We start from the raw sequence: 12,234 nt of genomic DNA on the forward strand, positions 1-12,234 counted from the left end.
CTGTGATTAGTAATTATACATCCAAACCACTGGAATTAATTGGCAAGAATTCTGTAGTAATAATTATACATCCAAAATCACTGTAATTAATTGGCAAAATCATTGTAGCTATAGGTCCAAATCACTGGAATTAATTGGCAAGATCACTGTAATTAATAATTATACGTCCAAATCACTGGAATTAATTGGCAAATTTACTGTAATTATACATCCAACTCACTGGAATTAATTGGCAAGATCACTGTAATTAATAATTATACGTCCAAATTACTGTAATTAATTTGCAAATTCACTGTAATTATACGTCCAAATCATTGGATTTATTTGGCAAGATCACTGCAATTAGTAATTATACGTCCAAATCACTGGAATTAATTGGCAAGATCACTGTATTTAATAATTATACATCCAAATCACTGGAATTAATTGGCAAAATTACTGTAATTATACATCCAAATCACTGGAATTAATTGGCAAGATCACAGTAATTAATAATTATACATCCAAATCACTGGAATTAATTGTCAAAATCACTGTAATTATATGTCCAAATCACTAGAATTAATTGGCAAGATCACTGTAATTAATAATTATACATCCAAATCACTGGAATTGAATGGCAAAATCTTGCTATCGCCTCCCTAGTGAAGTGGAATCTAGATGGGATTTGGTACCACCGGGGACATAATACCTCCATCAATTGTCTAAATCCCACTGCACTAATGGCGGATACCGTACGCATGTCTAACACCAACATAAGTGTCAAGGCCTCAGTCAGTCATGTGAATCTGAACCGCTAGTCATGAATATAGGCCAGGGCCTCAGCCGTTCCTTGCCACTCCATGGGGTATATGCAATTGCGGTCGAATTCCCGAAATTGTCAAAAAACTGGACTTTTTCGCCCAGAAAAAAAAATCGACAATGCAATTCAGTACTTTCCGTCAAAAAAACGGACTTTCAAAATTCGACTTTTTGGCAATGGTACAAATGCGGCAATTCGACAAAAGTATATTCAATTGAAGGAAATTCGACAACAGTGCTTTTAGACAGTAAATTTGTCATTTTCAATCCGCCACACTTTGGTGGGTGAATCTAATAAAAAAAATTTAAAACATGTTTTTTTTGGTGTTTTTTTTTATTGGTAATAGCATATCTATTTATATTAGAAGGGATTAGGTACTTGGTTTGTCTTTTTGGGAGGCACAAATATTTATATATTTTTAAAAATATTATTTATTTTTTATTTATTTTTTAAATGGAATGGTAAAATCCTGAAAAAAAAATGGCGTGGGGTCCCCCCTCCAAAGCATAACCAGCCTCGGGCTCTTCGAGCCGGTCCTGGTTCTAAAAATCCGGGGGGAAAATGGACAGGGGATCCCCCATATTTTTAAAACCAGCACCAGGCTCTGCGCCTGGTGCTGGTGCAAAAAATACGGGGGACAAAAAGAGTAGGGGTCCCCCGTATTTTTTACACCAGCATCGGGCTCCACTAGCTGGACAGATAATGCCACAGCTGGGGGTCACTTTTATACAGCGCCCTGCGGCCGTGGCATTAAATATCCAACTAGTCACCCCTGGCCGGGGTACCCTGGGGGAGTGGGGACCCCTTCAATCAAGGGGTCCCCCCTCAGCCACCCAAGGGCCAGGGGTGAAGCCCGAGGCTGTCCCCCCCATCCAAGGGCTGCGGATGGGGGGCTGATAGCCTTGAGAAAATGACAAGAATATTGTTTTTTCCTGTAGTACTACAAGTCCCAGCAAGCCTCCCCCGCAAGCTGGTACTTGGAGAACCACAAGTACCAGCATGCGGGAGAAAAATGGGCCCGCTGGTACCTGTAGTACCTCTGGAAAAAAAATATCCAAATAAAAACAGGAGACACACACCTTGAGAGTAAAACTTTATTGCACACCTGCCGACACACACATACTTACCTATGTTGACCCGCCGACTGCCAGGTCTCCTCATCCGACGATCCGGGGTACCTGTGAATAAAATTATACTCACCTCAATCCAGTGTCCCCTTGGATGGGGGGACAGCCTCGGGCTTCACCCCTGGCCCTTGGGTGGCTGGGGGGGGACCCCTTGATTGAAGGGGTCCCCACTCCCCCAGGGTACCCCGGCCAGGGGTGGCTAGTTGGATATTTAATGCCACGGCCGCAGGGCGCTGTATAAAAGTGACCCCCGGCTGTGGCATTATCTGTCCAGCTAGTGGAGCCCGATGCTGGTGTAAAAAATACGGGGGACCCCTACTCTTTTTGTCCCCCGTATTTTTTGCACCAGCACCAGGCGCAGAGCCCGGTCATGGTTTTAAAAATACGGGGGATCCCCTGTCCATTTCCCCCCCGGATTTTTAGAACCAGGACCAGCTCGAAGAGCCAGAGGCTGGTTATGCTTTGGAGGGGGGACCCCACACCATTTTTTTCCGTGTTTTTTTCCCGTTTTTACCCGTTTTTAAAAAAACGGAACAAAATCCGTCAAATCGGCCGTTTTTCGTCAGCGGGACTGTCGAATCCATTTTTTATTGAATATGGTCAATTTCGGCACCCACTTGCCGAAATTAGACTGTCGAATTGTGTCGAATTGAAAAACGGCCGAAAAATTGCCGCGATTCGCCGCTAATTGCATATATCCCTAAGTCGTTAATGGCATATTGGCAAGTTTACATTTCTCCTCAGACCATTTAAATTTCATTTTTGGGGTCTTTTTACTGAACTTTGGCTTTTTGGATTTTACATGCCCTCTACTATCAAAATGGTCCTCAGCCTTGGCAGACGTTGTTAGCATTTCATCGTCTATGTCATGGCTAGTGGCAGCAGCTTCAGCACTAGGAGGAAGTGGTTCTTGATCTTTCCCTATTTTATCCTCCAAATTTTTGTTCTCCATTATTTTTCTGGAGTTATATAACACAATATGCGGCACAAGAGAGTGTACCCCTATACCTCACAGTGCAACCCGGCACCACGTCACCAGTGACGCGCATGGTGTGTGCTGGCACAAAGTCCAGGAGACGGGATTCCGGGTGGCGCTAGTCACTTGGTGGGCTTCTTCTGGGTATTTAGGTAAGATTGCTTTCTTTATTTCATTGCTGTTCACCTTGACAAAGGGGCGGGCCAGCCCCGAAACGTTGGTTATGGTGTGTGATTTTTAATACACATTTTGTACCTGCAAAGTCTCTGAGTGCCGCTGTTCATTCCTATATGATATATATATATATATATATATATACATGCAAAAATGAACCGTCACTCATTGCTGTAGTAATTCTGATGCGGTGCCTTCAGTGAAGTATGATGGAGCAAATGGAAGGACTGCGGCACTCGTATAGGAAGATGAAAAAAGTGCTATTTATTGGATCAAATCCATCATAAAAATGCCATGTGAAGCCGACGTTTCGGTGCCATGCACCGTTTTCAAGGCAGGCATATACAAGTGAAACAAACAATACAAATAATTTACACTCACCTAAATAAGGGAGAAGTCACCGCCACGGGAGAGCCGGGTCCGGCGCGCGCTTCCGCCAGCCGAAGTTGCGGGTGCGTCACGTCCGGTGACGTCAGACAGTATCCGCTTTGGTTACCTTAGCAACGCGTCCCGTTGCCCTGGCGACGCGTCTATTTGCCGGTGCCAACTGCAGGAAACCTCTGATTAATCTCCCCGGCCCTCACCGCGGGCGCCTGCATACAAAACACACAAACAAGATACAGTAGTGAATAAATGACAAGTAAACAAATATGGTGATGATCGTTAATCGGGTTTGCTAAGAGAAAAGTCACTACTGTGAAGTATGCATATGGTGAACAGCGGATGATTACAACAGGCCAAAGCTGCAGCATGTAAGGCATTACTAGATGGAACAGTTTCATGGGCTGGCATATTTAGGGTGCAAGTCACTGATAAGCCTCACTACACGGCTATCAACGAAATACATTCCAGTTAAGTCTCTCGTTCAATCCATGAGGGGCTACAGTATTTAAAACGTGAATCCACCTGCTCTCACACTTGAGCAGTTTACCGTCACGATCACCTCCTCTAATGGACACTGGTGTGTGATCAATCAGAATATGTTTTAATTGCGCTAAAGTGTGGCCTGCAGAAAGAAAGTGACGGGCCACAGGTTGTTCGGCCACCTTGGTCTTTAAGGCTTTGGTGATTGCTGAACGATGTAGGGCCATACGTTCACGTACTGTCCGTGTTGTTTTGCCCACGTAGTACTTGTTGCATGGGCAGATTATAATGTAGACTACATGGGTGGAAAGGCATGATAGTGCAAACTTGATCTGGAAACTACGATTGGTGTGTGGATGTTTAAAGCAACTACCTGTAATCATATGGTTACAAGTGGTGCATCGTGGACATTTATAGCAACCAAGGGGTCTTGTCATAAAATGTGGTTCCGCTGCTGTTTGGTTGAAACCGGTGATATCAGTATGGACCACCATATCACGTATGTTTCGGCCCCTGGTGAAACATGCCATAGGTTTTTTATTTCGAAAACATGGTAAATCTTTATCCGTCGCAACAATTGGCCAAAGTGCCCGACTAGCCCTTTGCACCACCTGACTTGAAGTAGTGAACGCCATTTTCCATGGTAAGACTGTATTGTTTGTACGATCACGTGGAAGTAACAGCTGTTCTCGGCCCATGGACAGGACATCCTGTTTTTGTTGCTTTAAAGCTGTAAGGCTATATCCCCTGGTGACAAATTTGTCAATTACGGTATCGATTCCTCTTGCAGCTGTTGCGGGATTGTCTGCGATCCTAGCCACTCGCATCATTTGGGACTTTGGCAAACCCCGTTTGAGGGGTTTGGGGTGATGGCTTGATGCCAATAGAAGTGTATTTCTATCCGTAGGCTTGGAATACACCTCGGTGTGCAGGCCGTCCGATTGAAGTGTGACAAGGACATCTAAGTAATGAATCGAAGACATACTGTGTTGGTAGGTGACCTTGATGGTAGAATCTCTGCTGTTAATGCCCTCAACCATCTGGTGGAGCAATTCTTCGCTACCAGTCCATATGATGAACAAGTCATCGATGTAGCGCATGTAATTTTAATGTGTCGTCGGTAGTCATCATTGAGGAAAAACATGCTAGCCTCCTCATGGAACATGAAAATGTTCGCGTAACTGGGTGCCACGTGGCTGCCCATGGCGCAGCCGGATAGTTGGCGATAGAATTGTCCATTATAGATGAAATAGTTTCTGGTAAGAGTAAGTTCTAAAAGCTGCATGAACAGATCTATGTCCATGTCATGGATGCCTTGAGATTGATAAAACTGTCTGGTGGCCGTCAAACCCTGCTGATGGGGGATGGATGTATACAGACTGTTGATGTCAAGCGTACAGAGTATGCTGTTTGGTGGCACTTCGCTGATCGTTGACAGCCGCACAAGGAAGTCCGTAGTGTCCTTGATAAGTGTGGGTTGGCTCATTACATATGGTTGTAGGATACAGTCAAGGTACATGGAAATGGGAAGATAAAGAGAATTGCGGGCTGAGATAATGGGTCGTCCGGGAGGTTGGGTCAGATTTTTGTGAATTTTTGGGACGGTATAAAGAACCGGACAGACAGGAAATGGCTGTTGAAGTGCTTTCAGAAGCTTGGAGTCAACTTCACCCCGCTGGTGTGCCAGTTGTAATAGGTCTTGAAGTTCCTTTTGATACTGGATAGTTGGATCTTTGGGTAATAGTTGGTATACTTGTCCATCCACTAGTTGCCTATCAATTTCAGCCATGTAGTCAGATAAGTTCTGGATCACAATGGCGCCCCCCTTGTCGGCAGGGCGCACTATGATATCACGGTATCCAGAAAGGTCACGTAAAGCCTGGGATTCTTGACGGCTCAGGTTATGGTGAATTCTTGGTTGCGCTTGAGTAAATTTCTGCACTGAGTTGTCCATTAATCTAGTAAAGGTCTTAATTGAACTGTTGCTGGATGTTGGATCAAACGTGGACATGCTTCTCCTAGATAGGAACGCCTGTGTGGGTGTATCCTGTCTAAGGGGCTCTGAATGTTGAAAGAATTCCTGTAGGCGAAGAGTTCAGGAAAACTGATGTAGTTCAATGTTCCAATTCAGATCATTATGAGGGTTGGTGGGGACGAATGATAACCCCTTACTTAAAACCTTTTCTTCATTTTCCGAGAGTCGTCTGGAGGATAAGTTGTATACTATTTTCTTTTGGTCTTGAGAGAGTTGTCTTCTTTTTTGCCTCTCGTTTTGACCCCCGCGGCGGGTGGCTTGGTGCTTAAATTGGACTTTTTCGGGACTGGTGTTTTGCTGACTAAAGGGATAGGAGGTCCTTCTAAAGGGTCATCAGATTCGCGGGTTACGAATTCACTGTCGCTATTCGAGGTAGGGGCATCTCTCCCTCTTAATTCGCGCCGCCTCCTCCAGCTTTGTCTTGAATAGGGTTCTGTAGATTTTGCCCTCCGGTTCTCCCCCCCCCATAAGCCAATGGTACACACGGTTGGACTCGTAGTCATTCTGGACAGTCTCAAATTTCTTGGATTTGAACTTTACTAGCTCATTTTGATAGGTCTCAATTTTAGTTTTGATTGACGAGTAAAGGTCGATGTTCGCATCACTGGTCAGGGCCTCATGGTGGCACTCTTCCAACTTTGAAATTTTGTCACGTGCCAACTTCAGTTCTCGTTCTGATTCTTGTATGACCAGGAGCATGAGATCCAAACTACATTTATTGACTATGCCAATCCATTTTTGGCAAAAGTCGGGATTGTACCGTCCAATGGTGGGCGCATTACGCACCCGAAATCCACGAGGGATCATGTGATGTCGATAATACTTAGTGAGAGAAATCCCATGCATGAGATAATCGGTCTCTCGTTTTTTAAGTTTAACTAGTTGCTCACAGACGTCCTCCGCTGGAAGCAAAATGTCTTTATTAGGCCACTCATCTTTAAATAGGATGTTTTCCACTTCCTCGTCTGTGAAGCAATGTGTGAATCCTTGAGTGACAGGCATGCCTTTGTAGCCAGCAGGAAACTGGGTGCCGGCAGTGCTGCTAGAATGGGCCGGTGCTGTATCTGCACTGTCCATCTTGTGTTTAAGTAGCAGCTCGATGACTTATTAAGCTGTGTAGCAACAGCTAAGTAGTAAGCAGTGCTTAGTAGCAAGTGGTGCTCGGTTCCGAGAGAGAGCATGCAGCTCCCAAAAATACACATGCAAAAATGAACCGTCACTCGTTGCTGTAGTAATTCTGATGCGGTGCCTTCAGTGAAGTATGATGGAGCAAATGGAAGGACTGCGGCACTCGTATAGGAAGATGAAAAAAGTGCTATTTATTGGATCAAATCCATCATAAAAATGCCATGTGAAGCCGACGTTTCAGTGCCATGCACCGTTTTCAAGGCAGGCATATACAAGTGAAACAAACAATACAAAAATTTACACTCACCTAAATAAGGGAGAAGTCACCGCCACGGGAGAGCCGGGTCCGGCGCGCGCTTCCGCCAGCCGAAGTTGCGGGTGCGTCACGTCCGGTGACGTCAGACAGTATCCGCTTTGGTTACCTTAGCAACGCGTCCCGTTGCCCTGGCGACGCGTCTATTTGCCGGTGCCAACTGCAGGAAACCTCTGATTAATCTCCCCGGCCCTCACCGCGGGCGCCTGCATACAAAACACACAAACAAGATACAGTAGTGAATAAATGTCAAGTAAACAAATATGGTGATGATCGTTAATCGGGTTTGCTAAGAGAAAAGTCACTACTGTGAAGTATGCATATGGTGAACAGCGGATGATTACAACAGGCCAAAGCTGCAGCATGTAAGGCATTACTAGATGGAACAGTTTCATGGGCTGGCATATTTAGGGTGCAAGTCACTGATAAGCCTCACTACACGGCTATCAACGAAATACATTCCAGTTAAGTCTCTCGTTCAATCCATGAGGGGCTACAGTATTTAAAACGTGAATCCACCTGCTCTCACACTTGAGCAGTTTACCGTCACGATCACCTCCTCTAATGGACACTGGTGTGTGATCAATCAGAATATGTTTTAATTGCGCTAAAGTGTGGCCTGCAGAAAGAAAGTGACGGGCCACAGGTTGTTCGGCCACCTTGGTATTTAAGGCATTGGTGATTGCTGAACGATGTAGGGCCATACGTTTACGTACTGTCCGTGTTGTTTTGCCCACGTAGTACTTGTTGCATGGGCAGATTATAATGTAGACTACATGGGTGGAAAGGCATGATAGTGCAAACTTGATCAGGAAACTACGATTGGTGTACTGATATCACCGGTTTCAACCAAACAGCAGCGGAACCACATTTTATGCCAAGACCCCTTGGTTGCTATAAATGTCCACGATGCACCACTTGTAACCATATGATTACAGGTAGTTGCTTTAAACATCCACACACCAATCGTAGTTTCCAGATCAAGTTTGCACTATCATGCCTTTCCACCCATGTAGTCTACATTATAATCTGCCCATGCAACAAGTACTACGTGGGCAAAACAACACGGACAGTACAGGAACGTATGGCCCTACGTCGTTCAGCAATCACCAAAGCCTTAAAGACCAAGGTGGCCGAACAACCTGTGGCCCGTCACTTTCTTTCTGCAGGCCACACTTTAGCGCAATTAAAACATATTCTGATTGATCACACACCAGTGTCCATTAGAGGAGGTGATCGTGACGGTAAACTGCTCAAGTGTGAGAGCAGGTGGATTCACGTTTTAAATACTGTAGCCCCTCATGGATTGAACGAGAGACTTAACTGGAATGTATTTCGTTGATAGCCGTGTAGTGAGGCTTATCAGTGACTTGCACCCTAAATAAGCCAGCCCATGAAACTGTTCCATCTAGTAATGCCTTACATGCTGCAGCTTTGGCCTGTTGTAATCATCCGCTGTTCACCATATGCATACTTCACAGTAGTGACTTTTCTCTTAGCAAACCCGATTAACGATCATCAAAATATTTGTTTACTTGTCATTTATTCACTACTCTATCTTGTTTGTGTGTTTTGCATGCAGGCGCCCGCGGTGAGGGCCGGGGAGATTAATCAGAGGTTTCCTGCAGTTGGCACCGGCAAATAGACGCGTCGCCAGGGCAACGGGACGCGTTGCTAAGGTAACCAAAGCGGATACTGTCTGACGTCACCGGACGTGACGCACCCGCAACTTCGGCTGGCGGAAGCGCGCGCCGGACCCGGCTCTCCCGTGGCGGTGACTTCTCCCTTATTTAGGTGAGTGTAAATTATTTGTATTGTTTGTTTCACTTGTATATGCCTGCCTTGAAAACGGTGCATGGCACCGAAACGTCGGCTTCACATGGCATTTTTATGATGGATTTGATCCAATAAATAGCACTTTTTTCATCTTCCTATACGAGTGCCGCAGTCCTTCCATTTGCTCCATCATACTTCACTGAAGGCAACGCATCAGAATTACTACAGCAACGAGTGACGGTTCATTTTTGCATGTGTATTTTTGGGAGCTGCATGCTCTCTCTCGGAACCGAGCACCACTTGCTACTAAGCACTGCTTACTACTTAGCTGTTGCTACACAGCTTAATAAGTCATCGAGCTGCTACTTAAACACAAGATGGACAGTGCAGATACAGCACCGGCCCATTCTAGCAGCACTGCCGGCACCCAGTTTCCTGCTGGCTACAAAGGCATGCCTGTCACTCAAGGATTCACACATTGCTTCACAGACGAGGAAGTGGAAAACATCCTATTTAAAGATGAGTGGCCTAATAAAGACATTTTGCTTCCAGCGGAGGACGTCTGTGAGCAACTAGTTAAACTTAAAAAACGAGAGACCGATTATCTCATGCATGGGATTTCTCTCACTAAGTATTATCGACATCACATGATCCCTCGTGGATTTCGGGTGCGTAATGCGCCCACCATTGGATGGTACAATCCCGACTTTTGCCAAAAATGGATTGGCATAGTCAATAAATGTAGTTTGGATCTCATGCTCCTGGTCATACAAGAATCAGAACGAGAACTGAAGTTGGCACGTGACAAAATTTCAAAGTTGGAAGAGTGCCACCATGAGGCCCTGACCAGTGATGCGAACATCGACCTTTACTCGTCAATCAAAACTAAAATTGAGACCTATCAAAATGAGCTAGTAAAGTTCAAATCCAAGAAATTTGAGACTGTCCAGAATGACTACGAGTCCAACCGTGTGTACCATTGGCTTATGGGGGGGGAGAACCGGAGGGCAAAATCTACAGAACCCTATTCAAGACAAAGCTGGAGGAGGCGGCGCGAATTAAGAGGGAGAGATGCCCCTACCTCGAATAGCGACAGTGAATTCGTAACCCGCGAATCTGATGACCCTTTAGAAGGACCTCCTATCCCTTTAGTCAGCAAAACACCAGTCCCGAAAAAGTCCAATTTAAGCACCAAGCCACCCGCCGCGGGGGTCAAAACGAGAGGCAAAAAAGAAGACAACTCTCTCAAGACCAAAAGAAAATAGTATACAACTTATCCTCCAGACGACTCTCGGAAAATGAAGAAAAGGTTTTAAGTAAGGGGTTATCATTCGTCCCCACCAACCCTCATAATGATCTGAATTGGAACATTGAACTACATCAGTTTTCCCGAACTCTTCGCCTACAGGAATTCTTTCAACATTCAGAGCCCCTTAGACAGGATACACCCACACAGGCGTTCCTATCTAGGAGAAGCATGTCCACGTTTGATCCAACATCCAGCAACAGTTCAATTAAGACCTTTACTAGATTAATGGACAACTCAGTGCAGAAATGTACTCAAGCGCAACCAAGAATTCACCATAACCTGAGCCGTCAAGAATCCCAGGCTTTACGTGACCTTTCTGGATACCGTAATATCATAGTGCGCCCTGCCGACAAGGGGGGCGCCATTGTGATCCAGAACTTATCTGACTACATGGCTGAAATTGATAGGCAACTAGCGGATGGACAAGTATACCAACTATTACCCAAAGATCCAACTATCCAGTATCAAAAGGAACTTCAAGACCTATTACAACTGGCACACCAGCGGGGTGAAGTTGACTCCAAGCTTCTGAAAGCACTTCAACAGCCATTTCCTGTCTGTCCGGTTCTTTATACCGTCCCAAAAATTCACAAAAATCTGACCCAACCTCCCGGACGACCCATTATCTCAGCCCGCAATTCTCTTTATCATCCCATTTCCATGTACCTTGACTGTATCCTACAACCATATGTAATGAGCCAACCCACACTTATCAAGGACACTACGGACTTCCTTGTGCGGCTGTCAACGATCAGCGAAGTGCCACCAAACAGCATACTCTGTACGCTTGACATCAACAGTCTGTATACATCCATCCCCCATCAGCAGGGTTTGACGGCCACCAGACAGTTTTATCAATCTCAAGGCATCCATGACATGGACATAGATCTGTTCATGCAGCTTTTAGAACTTACTCTTACCAGAAACTATTTCATCTATAATGGACAATTCTATCGCCAACTATCCGGCTGCGCCATGGGCAGCCACGTGGCACCCAGTTACGCGAACATTTTCATGTTCCATGAGGAGGCTAGCATGTTTTTCCTCAATGATGACTACCGACGACACATTAAAATTTACATGCGCTACATCGATGACTTGTTCATCATATGGACTGGTAGCGAAGAATTGCTCCACCAGATGGTTGAGGGCATTAACAGCAGAGATTCTACCATCAAGGTCACCTACCAACACAGTATGTCTTCGATTCATTACTTAGATATCCTTGTCACACTTCAATCGGACGGCCTGCACACCGAGGTGTATTCCAAGCCTACGGATAGAAATACACTTCTATTGGCATCAAGCCATCACCCCAAACCCCTCAAACGGGGTTTGCCAAAGTCCCAAATGATGCGAGTGGCTAGGATCGCAGACAATCCCGCAACAGCTGCAAGAGGAATCGATACCGTAATTGACAAATTTGTCACCAGGGGATATAGCCTTACAGCTTTAAAGCAACAAAAACAGGATGTCCTGTCCATGGGCCGAGAACAGCTGTTACTTCCACGTGATCGTACAAACAATACAGTCTTACCATGGAAAATGGCGTTCACTACTTCAAGTCAGGTGGTGCAAAGGGCTAGTCGGGCACTTTGGCCAATTGTTGCGACGGATAAAGATTTACCATGTTTTCGAAATAAAAAACCTATGGCATGTTTCACCAGGGGCCGAAACATACGTGATATGGTGGTCCATACTGATATCACCGGTTTCAACCAAACAGCAGC

Source organism: Pseudophryne corroboree, chromosome 6 (assembly GCF_028390025.1).
Source record: "Pseudophryne corroboree isolate aPseCor3 chromosome 6, aPseCor3.hap2, whole genome shotgun sequence".
Classification (NCBI taxonomy): Eukaryota; Metazoa; Chordata; class Amphibia; order Anura; family Myobatrachidae; genus Pseudophryne; species Pseudophryne corroboree.